The sequence below is a fragment of the Arachis ipaensis genome, chromosome B5 (genome assembly GCF_059453495.1).
Source record: "Arachis ipaensis isolate K30076 ecotype BB chromosome B5, ASM5945349v1, whole genome shotgun sequence".
Classification (NCBI taxonomy): domain Eukaryota; kingdom Viridiplantae; phylum Streptophyta; class Magnoliopsida; order Fabales; family Fabaceae; genus Arachis; species Arachis ipaensis.
Window position 1 is genome coordinate 74,798,677 of NC_142440.1, and position 12,237 is coordinate 74,810,913.

Here is a 12,237-nt window from a genome sequence, read left to right on the forward strand (position 1 = left end):
TTTCCATTCAAATAAATGCGCATATAATTATTAGCAGCTCTATTGAGACAGCCTCTGCTTTCTACTCGCAGGAAATATACTCTTGGGAACGGAAAATTACTCTTGGGTTGCCTCAGGGCAACGGATAAACAAACAAATATCTCTTGGGTTGCATTAAGCAATAAACAAATAAATAATATCTCTTAGGTTGCATTAAGCAACAAATATATATATATAATATCTCTTGGGATGCCGCAAGCAACAAACAAACATCTCTTGGGTTGCATCAAGCAACAAACAAATAAACAAATATCTCTTGGATTGCCTCAAGCAACAGATAATCATACAATAAGTACTTTACTCTTTCCTTTTTCTTTCATAATTGCAAGTACGCAAGCGGGACAAGACCCACGCCCTTGCCAACAATCCCGTATACTAAATAATATTTTCTTAAAAGAATCATTAAAGTTATTATCATTAAATAAGCCTTAAATATTGATTTTGATTAAGTCCTTATACTTTTATAAAAATTTGGACATAATCTCCTTTAAAAATAGGAGTTAGCCACCCTTACAGGTCCCAACCAAACAATTTACCAAACTCTTTTCAACCTCTCCAATATCAAATCAATTCAGAATCAAACAGATTCCAACATTGAATCAGCCCTATGACGCTAAGGTTCATCTTTAATTTTATGAACTCATAACTCTCACTCAGACATTCTCAGCACTCTATCTTCTTTTCTATTTTTAATATAGCAAATAAACTCGGAATTGTGCAAACTTTATGTCCAGGCGTTCATCTTGAAATAAGCTTTCTAACAAACTAAAGATCATAATTTTCTGGTTTCTCTATCCTTAGGAATAGAGAAAAAATCGTGACTGCTCTGCAGTGCGTAAAACCAGAAAAACAGCAGCAGCATGTGATATTCAAAATTCAATATAAAATCCAAGTTAAATCCAATGACTTTAAAAATTAATATAGTTTAACTTCACTCATCCAAGTTTCTTAACCAATTAGTTTCAGGTCAATATAATTTTTAATGAAGAAGTTATATAACCTAGAAGTTGACTAATTTTCTGCAGAATTCTGTTTTAAAACTTAATGAACTTATCTTCTTCCAAGTCCTATAACTTACTCATTAAAACATGGATAACCCTGAAATTTAAGTCACATGTGCTAAACATACTTAATTTTCACTTCCAATTGGTTGCACCTCGATATCCAACCAGGTTCAAAAGTTATAAACTTCCAAATTTACTGATTTAAGAAAACAGAATCTGGCCTTTACTGCATAATGCATCGTATTTCAAAAATTCGTATCTTTTAAACCGCAAGTTCAACCGTTCTGAAATTTTACGAAATTAAAATAATAGGACTAAAGTTTCATTTAAAATTAGTTTTACTTCAAAATTAAATTTGGAACATTCACAGCAGAGCCAACTCGTTACTGCTGTTCCAAAAATTCTGCAGTAAAAATCAGATCCCACAACCATTACTCAAAAATTCACCATAAATCTTATATTTAATGAAAAGATCTCAAACTCTCCAATTCAGTCCCAATTATTCCCAAGTTTAACCAGGACTTGGTTCAACGCAATTCCGATTATCACAGAATTAGTTACAAACTTTCGAAGTTACTGTTTTCACTTAAAGATAATGCAAAAAAATCAGATTTTACGGCTTAACTTTGAAAAATCATAACTAAATCTTCAGTTAATACGAAACCTTCAAATTTAAATCCTAATAACTACACTTGTTAAAGTTTACTCAGATTTTAATCTCATACCATTTCGATCGCTAGCAAATTACTAGGCTGTCCTCAAAGTAACCATTCTATTTTGAAAACCAGATTCTTAATAATAGTTTAGTCTTTTAGGCCCTAATTCTTCAACAATTCTCAATCCAATATCAAATATATCAAATGATTATCTTAGTCTCAACCATTTATACATAATCAGTCAAAACCACAATCCTCTACTAATCTCAAGTCACTTTCACAGCCATAGCAATATTCCAAACAACTATTTCAACAACCAATAATCAATAATTCAATCATCTACCACACATAATTACAATCAATTCAATCACAGCACCAAGCACAATCGCAATCACAATCCAACATTCATATAATCAATTAATTACTCACAACTATTAATACTATTTACAGTTATTCAATAAACCTTGTTGGCATTCCTAAATTAAAATCATTTTAACCCCCTACCTCGATGTCGAAACTGGTAAGACTAAACGCTATGAGCGGCTTTTCCTTTTGACTCACAGCAGTGGCAATTCCCATGCAAATCCGAATCTAGCACTATCTCTAATAATGCTCGCAACGGCGACAATTCCACAACAGTAATGATAGTTACAACGAAACAGGGAATTCAAATTGGATGGGAATAAAGAACAATTACAGCCCTAGGGTTTTCAAGACAAGACATATACCAAAATCAACTCAGAACAAGCATGGCAGTGATAATAAAACGTGTAAATGGGTCATATTTAAGAAAAAGATCAAACCAGAGTCAAAGTGGCAGTTTCAGTCTCAACACGGCAAATTCAGCGGCGGCAGAGTAACTAACTCGCTGTGACAAGTGGGTGGCGGCTCCAGGCAGAATCGATGACAACGATAGGGCCTTGGCCTTCGGCGGCAACGACAACGACGCTTGGTGATAGCAGCAGCGATAGAGGCCCAGCGTCACCCTTCACTCGCGGTTTCTCCTCCTCTGTTCGAACTTTATGCTTCCAGCCGCGACAACGATGGTGACGGGGTGGCAACAACAGTTGCGCGGCGACGGAATGGCGGCGCTATCCTTCACGCACGAGCTCTCCTCCTCCTCGCGTTTGTCCTCTCCCTTGCGAGCATTCTCTCTCTGTCCTCTGGCTCTGGCGACAGCGACGGCAACCGGCGCAGGGAGAAGCACGGTGTAGCGATCCTCCTTCCTCTCTTCTTCCTCTGTTCCCTCACCCTTTCCTTCTGTTCTTCGTTTCCTTCTTTCTTCCCTTCTGTTTCCCCCTCGTTGTGAACTATCGAGGGTTCGAATCCCTCTCTCTCCTTTTGTTTTTGCTCGACGAAAGTATTCTTTTTCTTTTATTGGTTTTGGTTGGTTCGGTTTTTTCGGGCTCGGCTCCCCGTTCCCTTTCTTTACCTTTCTGATTGTAGATTTAGGGATTTAGTATACAAATTAGGGATTTGTGATATTAGGGTTAAAATTAGGATTTTATAAAAGAATATGGATAGATATGAATAGATATTTTGATAAAATTGGAAGCTAGAGTAATTTTAAAACCAAATATACTCTCTTAAAATATTTAAGAACATCATTTATCAACATATTGCTAAGTTGAATTAATTATTTCTAATTTAAATTATAAAATAAGCATATTAATCATATTTTTATAAAATATAGTTTAAATTCAATACTAATTATTCAAATTAAATGATATAACTTTTTATTATTTTTCTATCACCGAAACTTTAATTTCAATTTACAAAATATCTAATTATAATAAAATTACTTAAACTTTAAGTATTTATAAAAATCCATTTAATCATTTCTAATAAATTAATCTCTAAAAGCTCAAACTAATAAAATAAACCATAATTCATTCATAATAGAAATTACTTAAATTAAATATATAATACTTCCATTACTAAATTTTATTTCCAAAGCATATGAAATAACCAATTATAAAAATTACATAAGAATATTAAATAACTTAAACTCCAAATATTTATAAAACTAATTTAATTACTCTCAATTGATTAATTTATAAAATAAGATATCAAATTAATAAAATAAATCGTAACTTTTTTAGAATAAAAGTTACTTAAATTAAATTGTACAATTCTTTCTTATTTTTTAATTACTAAAATTATACAAAATATTCCATTATAATAAAATTACTTAAGAATATTAATTGATTCAAAATAAAACTATCTCCGAATCTATTTAATTAGTTCTAATAAAATAATTTCTAAAATTATAAAGTTTAAACTTAATAAGATAAATTCACAATTTATTCATATTCAGATTTTAAAAAAATGCGGGATGTTACAGGATCCGGGTATAAGTTTCAACAACCAACACTTGTGGATCCTAAATACTGATTTGGAGTTGTTTGAGAGTTTGATGTGCTTCATTTGGGACCCAGAGGTCAAATCGAGAGCAAATTTGGTTGACAATTCAAGGAGGAGTGGAAGCACAAGCCACCTTGACAAAGGCCTCACCCAAATGTACAAACTTAAGGACTATAAACCAAAGTGTTAGGTGGAAGACACCCCACCATGGTAATATCCTTCTAACCTTTTCCTTCTCCTATTTTTTGTTTCATGAATAATTGCTTATCTTGCTTAATTTAGTTTAGTTGCATTTTGGTGTTGATTATGTATTTTTAGGAGAAAAATATGTTTCGGGGTCTGAAAACCATTGATGGATATCATGTTTGGTGCTTTAGAATTGTCAAAATTTTTGGAGAAACAGAGCATTGTGCGTACACATATACCTGTGCGTACGCACACTTCCCCCAATTTTTTTCATCTGTGCGTACCCAACTATGCGTACGAACACACGTTTTCACACCCTACTGGGAGCGTCCGCACATACCTGTGCGCTCTCAACCCAGCCCTTTTTCCCTCGATGCATACGCACGCTCATGTGCGCACGCACACATGATCCTTTTGTGGAAAAAAAATTTGCTTTCTGGGCGTACGCCCCTGTTTCTGCGTATGCACACTCATTGACACCCTTCCTCCCAGGAGCATACGAACACCCTTTGATTTTCCTAGTGTGCGTACACCCACTTCTTTGTGCGTACACACAAATTGCGTTTCGAACGTTAATCCGAAAGGGAACCCTTATCGTGCCTTCAAACCCCCTCCAAACTCTTTTCTTTCTTCTTCACTCTTACCCCTGCGCTGTCCCATTCCAACCCAACCCAGACCACCAACCCCAGCCCTCCATCCGACACCACCACCATCACCGCCGGCAAACACAGTCGCCTACCCTCTTTCTCCTTTCTTTTTTCTTTCTTCCCCTTTCTCTCTCTCTAACTTCTTCGGGTCCTTGTACGCTGCCCCTGCGCCAGAGCTCGCTGCACCTTCAGCTTCGGTGAGGTAGCCCCGTCATGATCCCAGCGGCAGCGATCCCTATGCCGTCATGACTGCTCCCTGCTCACCCCTGTTTCCCCATTCTTCTTCCATCATCACCGCAGGTTCAGTCTTCTTTCCCCTGTCCCCTGTCTTTCTTCCTTTTGTTAACTTTTAATTGCTTTTTAGTTCTGGTTTTAGTAATCTTGTTATGTCTAGATTAGTTAATTAATGTTTGTTGGATTGCAAGTGTTTGCTGGCTATTTTTCTGGGTTGATAGCTGCTTCAATTGAACTCAAAATCCCTGTTTGCATATTATGCATGCCATATGTTCGATGAAATGCCAATGTGAAATTGTTTTGTTTAATTCTTATGTTTGGCCAACATTTATCTTAAATTCTATTCTCATTAGGCATTATAGTTAGAAATTGTGCAGTTTTATGTGATTTTTGAGCATGTTTGGGTTAAGTTTTACAAGGGACTTGGTTGTTATTTTGGTTCAAACACCAAATTGGTTTATAATTTCAAGTTTGATCATCTATATGGTGTAATTTCAAATGTGCATATCATGTTTGGTTAAGTGAATTGAATGAAATTGCTTATTCGTTTTGGTTTTGAATATAAATAATCACATACAAAGTTACTTGTTCTTTGATGTTGTTGAGTAATTCAACTTGATTTTCATCAAGATTGCCGCTTTTGAAACAAGACCTGTGTTAATTTGATTATTTTTTTTGTTTTTGTGATGAATAAGTAAGCTTCTCTACTCTTGAATGGATTATGGTTGTGGTGCTAATTTTTGTTAATGTTGAGCTTTCATTGCACAACTTCCATGTCTAACCTTTTTCGAATTCAATTCACTTTAATTGCTTTGGCCTAAATCATTTGTGCTTCAATTGCATTTATTCTTTTATTTACTACTTAGGCTACTTAATTGCGGAAAACATTACTTTCTCTTGAATATACCACATTTTCAAAATGTTTTCCTCAATTAAGTATTTATTTACTTTCTTGGCTCCAAATTTGCATTTCAATTAATCCCTCTTTTACTTTATTGTGCCATTTACCTTTTTATTCTGAGTTGTATTCCGTTCTTTTTTTTTTCAGGATGCGTCGCACAGGCAAGGAGCCGGCTTCATCATCGGCTCCCGCCACTGTTTGTCCGAGTGATTAGCTGGACACCTTTGCAAGCGAAGAAGCCCACAATCAAGACAAGAAGCTTGAGGAAAAAGGCCTTCCACTATGAAAGGAAATTAGATGTGCCGGAAAGATAGAGTTCTATGGAAATCTACTGAAGGCAGACGCTAAGACTGTCTTTCTCCGTGAGGTACAGCTAGATACCTCGACTCATGCGTTTGAGGCCCTCTTGCAGCTTCCTCACATCACGCCTAGCCGAGATGCCTATCCAAAGATAACGGCAGATGTGATCAAGGGCAACAATTTATTAGACACCATCCTGAAGAAGATTGGCCGACCTGAGGCCCGATGGGAGTAGAGTTCAGGAGAGAAAGTGGCTCCCATTAGTATTGCATGCTCTGACCTTCATGCTGAGGCGAGGATTTGGCAGCAGATAATTATTGATTATCTGTTGCCGAGTACTCATGCCACCCAGATCAGAGTCTAAGTGGTTGTGCTTCTTTGGGCAATCTTGGAAGGTAAAATGATTTTTGTTTTGCCCCTGATCAGAGAGTCGATGTGGAAGGTGAACAAAAACTAGAAGTTTATCATTCCCTTCCCATCACTTGTTATGAGGTTAGCCATGGCATCTGTAGTTTTTGCCATTCGCGTAATGGAAGGAGCCGGCACAGAAGAAGAGGAAGACTACGGAGCCATCATCATCTTCAGCACCATCAGCTCCTGCACCTGTAGCACGGCCTCTTTATGAGTTAGTTCAGGACCTCATTCAGGAAGTCCGCCGCAACGAGCACCACAATGCTTGCCGTTTTCAGTGGATGATGGCGAAGCTTGAGGGATGAGACCTTGGTCCAGCTCTTGCAGATACACCAGAGCCTGAGCCTGAGCCTGAGCCGACAGTAGAGAAGGAGGCAGTTGAGAATGTTGTTGCCGAGCTGACCCGAGACTTGATTGTATATCAGCCAGCACCACCAGACAGTAGAGCTTCATAGAGACAGTCATCCCCATCCTCATATTTTTTGGCACGGAGGACCGTGCAACGCTTAAGTATGGGCGAGGATTCGCAACTTTTTGGGTGTAACATTCTCTTCCAAATACTTTGTTATCCATTTTAGTTTAGTTCTTATTATGCTTTATGTGGATGTTTCTAGTACTTTTGACTTTTGCACTATATACTCGTATTTTGGTCGTTTGTATATATTTTGGTTTGCTTCTAGTTTTATTTCATTTTGGTTGATATATATATGTACATATATATATTGCACTTTTATTTTACTTGGTATATATTGTATATATAGTAGTGTGATTTGATGATCTAAATAGTATAGTGCCTAGTTTGATTTTGTCCTAATTGTTCATATTGGTTTTTGGATATTGAAAATTAGGAAAAGAACTAGGAAATTTTGAAATTGTATCCAACACATCTTATATATATATATAGGAAATAATTTTGGTGAAAAACAAAAAAAAATTCCAGGAAATCTTTTTTAGGGCGTTCTATTGAATTGATTCGGAAAACCATTTTTAAGCTTGCTTGAATGGTTTTTTGTAGAACATGGAAGAGATAGAATAAACAACCTTGTGAGTTGTTGAACTTTTAAGTGGTTGCATATTTTAACTACTATTTTACTCTTGTGTGCTATACCCCTTCTATGACTGTAATCTTGGTTTTGCTTGATTCTTTATTTTCAATAGTTGATGTTTGAATGCATTGAGCATGATTGAGGCCATCTTTGAATCTAAGAACACTAACCCATATGTCTGTACCCCTTGCATCTACCATTGTTAACCCCTTTGAACCTTATTTATCCCATTGTTTTTAACATTAACACGTCACAACCTTAAAGGAAAAAGCATCAATTACCTTGATTTGCATCCTTGATTAGCTTAGGTTGAGAAGTGTGTTGCATTTAAGTGTGGGAGAATTTTGGAGGAACATTGGTAGAAAGAATAAAAATATTTTGGGTATGCATTGAAAAGTTTTTAAAATAGTGCATTCATGTATAAATTCTTAAACCACATGCATTATTCTGTTGAAAAAAAAAAGGAAGAAAGGGGACAATAGTTTCCCCAAAGAAAAGGAAAATATAATAATGAATGCATATGAGAGTTGAATGAAAAATCAATGCAGGAATGTGTAGGAAAGAAAATGATGAAAGGTTTGGTTGCATTCTTGTGATTTGGTTGATATAGGTCGAGTGAGATATTTGAGCTAATCAAGAATTCAATTCCTTAGTCCACTTGGCCATATTTATCCCACCTTAACCCTAACCCCATTACAACCCTAAAAAGACTTCATGATATTTGCACTCTTGCATCACTTACTTGTTGATTGTTAGATAAAGAGAAAATCCTTGAAAGTATTATTAGACGGGGATTGAGTGATTAAACCCTAAACACTGAGCATTTAGAGTGTATACACATCTAGTGAGGGTTTGACTGCTCAATTCTATGTTTCCACACCTCTTATTATATATTCTTGCAAGTTGCTTCATTTTGAGCTTGAATCAATTTTTGGAATTTTGATCACATCGCAATATTTCTTTTCTTTTAGCCCTATATGCCTATATGCTTGGTTATTTGTTAGTTTGTATTCTCAAAATCAATAGAAAACTATAGTATAGATAGAAATAGATAGCATCTAGTATACTTGCATGCCTATAGATAGTTGTATTTAATAAGTTGTTCACCCTTTGATCATTCCCCTTGTTTGTGTTTAGCATGAGGACATGCTATTATTTAAGTGTGAGAGAATTGATTGCTCCATATTTGATGATGATTTTTGGCTTGAATTGAATGAATTTTATTACATAAACTCACACTTAATCACCAAAATAACATACTTTTGTGATTTCTCTCTAGATTGAACCTAAATGTGAAAATATGCATTTTTGTGCTTAAATTGATCATTTTAATTTCACTTTTATTCCATTTGATGCTGTGATATATTTCGTGAGTGATTCCAGGTCCAATAGGCAAAAATGGCCAGGCAAAAGTGATAGGAAACATGTAAAATAGGAGATTTTATGAAGAAAACAAAGGAGAAGCATGCACTGAAGTGTGCGTATGCACAACCTTCTGTGCATACGCACAAGTCCCAGCACGTGACTTCATTGATGAAGCACGTGGCTCGTGACTTTGGGGGCCTCTTGGCCCAATTTTTGGAGTTGCTAAAGCCAATTTGAAGGCTATATCAAAAGGAAATGAACATACATCAAGAGGAGCTCGCTTTTACAATAGAACAACACATTAGAAGTAGGAGTAGTGTATTTTAGGAAATTCTCTCTTAAGGTTTATTTAGGTTTCATTGTAGAATTTTATAATTTCAGTTTTTATCTTGAATTTTTCTCATCTCTTTTGTAAGTACTCTTTAATTTCTCTTTAATTACATCATATTTACTCTTATTTTCTTATAGTTGAAGTTACTATTTAAGCATACTTTTGACAAACTCGGGTTGGTAGACCAAGTACACGCTCAGTTCTTCACCAATGGCTTTTAACACAACACCTTCGCACTTAGCAGGCTCATCGCTTTTTGCACCCACCATGACGGAACCGTTGCTTATGCAGTCGGAGTCATGCAATGCATTCACAACCCCACACTCTGTATATTCAATACCATCCTCAACACTTTCTTCATTAATGACAATTCTAAAGGCACAATGTATTTGTTTATTGACATATTATGCGGTGGATTGAACCCAGATCACTACACTCTTCCCTGTGTGTTAAAGGTGTGAAGTGTTTTTTTTGGGGAGATTGTTCGTGGGTATGGATCAAAATGGTGTCTTTTATGTGATCTCTTTGTGGTAATAGTTTGATTGTATTATATTCTGTGTGTAGTGATCTTGTGGCTGCACGCAAGGTGTTTAATGAAGTGCAATTGCAACCATGGACAAACTCAAATTTGTTGAACTTGTAGCTGCCAATTTCTTGAAGTTGGAGAATCACAGTGACATCTATGTTTTTCTTTTAAATTTATATATAGCATCGAGAAAATATCATAAAACAAGAAATGTTAGGGATATGATGAAGAGCAAAGGATATGAGAAAGCACCAGGTTGCAGCTTAGTTGAGATTAATGGGGTTGTTGAAGAAAATACATATGCAATTGGACTATGGTTGCTCTTTGGCTTGAATCATATTCATTAGGCTAGTTAACACAAATTATATATATATATATATATGAACACTTAGAAAGTAAAGCAAAAAAGTTGGAAACATGATACACATACAATTGAAATTGACAAATGACGTCGTCATTGTGAAGGGTAAAATAATTTTTGTTAATGATTAGTGAGTATGACGGTTAAGACCGTTGTACTCCTTATTACATGGATATAATTTAATTGAGTAAACAATTAAAATGGTACTCAAAAGTTTATGTTGCTGATAAAAAAAATCTCAAAAAAATACTAACAACATATAAGCGGATGAAAGATTTAAAAACGCGATAAAAAGAACTGAATATTAAATATATATTTTAAAAAACGATTTTAAAGATCATATTTTGATACAAATTTTTGCAATTATTATTTAAAAAATAAAATCTTTTCATCTTTAAAATTTGGTAATTTTGTTCTCAATTTTTTTGTGCACCTTATAAATATTTATTCAAATATTAGTACAAAAAATTAGATTAAATGGATAAGTCATTTACTAAATACAAAAGGCTTTTTTCACTTAAAAAAATATATAATTATTGATTATTTTTATCGAAAACATCTTTCAGGACTCTTTTGTCGGCGACTGAATTTTTTGAATACCAAATCAGTAATTAACACTAATCTAGTGTTTGTAATAAAAAAAATTTAAATAATATCATATACTAAAACTTGATTATTTAGTTTGGCATATAAATATTTCGTTTTTTCCTCAGTATAAAAATAAATACTATTTATCCCATGCAAACCTTTTGAATTTGTTTAAGATCACCGGTTTAGCAAATTCCAAAAAATAAAACACTCAATTAGAAAACTCCCATGATTGTTTTAACAGTGAGAAATTTTAATAATATAGATAGTGTTCATACCCTATCCCAAAATAAAGTCAAGTCCAAAAAGAATAAAAGTCTACACAATAAAGGTGGCCTCCTCTACTTCTACCTGACAAGGTCAGGCGTAACGAAGATAGTTCAACACTACTTATCCGGATAAGTAACTACTTTCTAAAATATCTCCCTCTTATCTAGAAAGGAGATCTCAACAACTTTTCAAGATAAAGGGAACGACATTTCACCATCAAAGGTAGAACTATACTAAAAGGTGGTTATTACTCCTACTCTACATACACTAACACCCTCAGATATATTCAAGACCCAATCTACTAAAAACCTATTTAAATCTTTGCTAGCTTAAGTATCGGAGTCTCTTGTAGGTACCAACCCCTACCTCCTCACGAGAAACTCAGACGTCGGCACTTTGACACCAATACAAGGTGGACGCTGCCTCAGAAGGAGTCTGGACCTCCCGTTCAAACCCAAATACAACCCTGTTTCAGGTAATCACAAGAAAATTGGTGCCATTACCGAGGACTTGGAAGTCTACACCCAACCATGACGGATGAACAATTTGAAGACAAACGCACCGCATCTGAGTCTGAGCCAGAGCTTAACTACGACAAGCGAGCACTAATGATACCTCCTCGACAAGAGAGCATGGGTGGTCCCCATGGGGAAGGAACATCAGGAAACCCTCTTCCGCGACAAATCTATTTGAAAATCCACCCACCTGAAGATGAAGAACCTCTTCATCCCACAGAGATACTGGGACTCGTACACGAGCATTGCGGTCGATTAGAACAACTCGAGCAAGAGGCTGAATGACAGCGAGTAGTAGAAAGATAATTACGAAAGGAGGGACGACAATGAAGAGAGCTGGAGGAAAGGCTCTTAAAATTAGAGGCCGACCTTCAGAATCAGAGCAATCGGGTTAATCGGGATGAAAGCACTCTTAAAGGAGAAGACTCGTTCATTGAAGAAATCATGCAAGCTAGGGTTCCTTAGAACTTTAAAAGTGTCTATATGGATCTCT

General features: G+C 35.5%; 2 long non-coding RNA genes across 2 annotated transcripts; one reads left to right on the forward strand and one right to left on the reverse strand.

The window, feature by feature from the left end:
• Positions 1 to 718: 718 nt before the first annotated feature.
• LOC107641858 (uncharacterized) lies at positions 719 to 3,009 on the reverse strand. The gene is made up of 2 exons (XR_002362879.2): positions 2,503 to 3,009; positions 719 to 2,400 (listed from the first exon to the last, which is right to left on the reverse strand). It is a non-coding gene; the product is annotated as an uncharacterized LOC107641858 (long non-coding RNA).
• A 1,597-nt stretch (positions 3,010 to 4,606) lies between these two features.
• LOC107643601 (uncharacterized) lies at positions 4,607 to 9,610 on the forward strand. The gene is made up of 2 exons (XR_001620941.3): positions 4,607 to 5,196; positions 6,179 to 9,610. It is a non-coding gene; the product is annotated as an uncharacterized LOC107643601 (long non-coding RNA).
• Positions 9,611 to 12,237: the final 2,627 nt, after the last annotated feature.